Below are 1,130 nucleotides of genomic sequence, written 5' to 3' on the forward strand. Positions count from 1 at the left end.
TCACTCTCTGTCTCTCTTTCCTCTCTATTTTGAAATTGACTCAATAAATAACATCAATTAAAATTTTGCCTCTGGAATTTTTAAGTCGAGCGTGTTTCCGATATTTTGAAAAAATTCAGTAAATAACTACAATCAGTTTAAAAGTTTACGCGTGCGTTGCAGAATTATTCTTTTATATGGTAGATTATATATCCAATTTCTTTAATTTAAATATAAGTGTTCATTTAACGAAATAGACCCGTTACGAAATTGAACATGAAAACATTAATTCTATCGATTGACACGAGTGGACGCGAAAAACAACGCCTGAGGCACCGTTGGGATTCGAACCCAAGATCTCCTGTTTACTAGACAGGCGCTTTAACCAACTAAGCCACGGCGCCATGGTTCATGAGTGACTCTTTTTGCAAGAACAGAAAAAAAATAGCGATAAAACTTTTCTAAGGGATGACTCGAGAGAGAGCTCTTGTCTTTCTTCTGTTTTTGATCTGCAAATATGACATCATAAAGATGAAACCAGCCTTCCCAATGAATAAAAGGATAAAATATATTTCATGTGTTATTTTCGTTATTAAAAAAATACACAAAAAGGTGTATGGAAACGCTTTTATGTGCAGAGCAATAGACCTACACACAAGTGCTTTTCACACTAGTGCAAAATGGAATGTCTAACAGAGTAAATTTTTTTTTATCAACCCACTTCTGGGGGGGGGGGGGGAGGGGTAGGGGGGTTTAAATTCGATTTTTATAAATATGAACAGATGAACAAGAAATTCTCATACTGGCTGGTCCGTAGCTTCAATGAATTTTAACTAATTGAGAACAGATTTTTTTTTCATAGCAGTTTCTAGACAGGCGAATTTTTCAGTCTGCTTTTGATCATGTCAGGGCCGTTAGACCTACTACCGAACTGAAATATAATGTCATATTGGATTTATAAAAGGATGATATTCCCTCTTCACTATATCCATGTGAAGGTTTTCAACAGCTGGCTGATGCGAAGATGAATTTAGGAACGAGAGAAAAATTCAACTGCCCTTGCGGGGAATCGAACCTACGTCCTCTAACTTGTCGGTTGAGTGCACTTGACTACAAAGGTAACGAATACCTCTCCTTTTCCTTAGAGCTCG

The 1,130-nt window shown here is 36.7% G+C and overlaps 1 non-coding gene across 1 annotated transcript; it reads right to left on the reverse strand.

The window, feature by feature from the left end:
* Positions 1-309: 309 nt before the first annotated feature.
* On the reverse strand, positions 310-383 carry TRNAT-AGU (transfer RNA threonine (anticodon AGU)). The gene has a single exon. It is a non-coding gene; the product is annotated as a tRNA-Thr (tRNA).
* Positions 384-1,130: the final 747 nt, after the last annotated feature.

This window comes from Pholcus phalangioides, unplaced genomic scaffold, assembly GCF_987345545.1.
Source record: "Pholcus phalangioides strain wild (caught in Gottingen) unplaced genomic scaffold, Ppha-v1.0 ptg000007l_1, whole genome shotgun sequence".
In the NCBI taxonomy this organism is placed as follows: Eukaryota; Metazoa; Arthropoda; class Arachnida; order Araneae; family Pholcidae; genus Pholcus; species Pholcus phalangioides.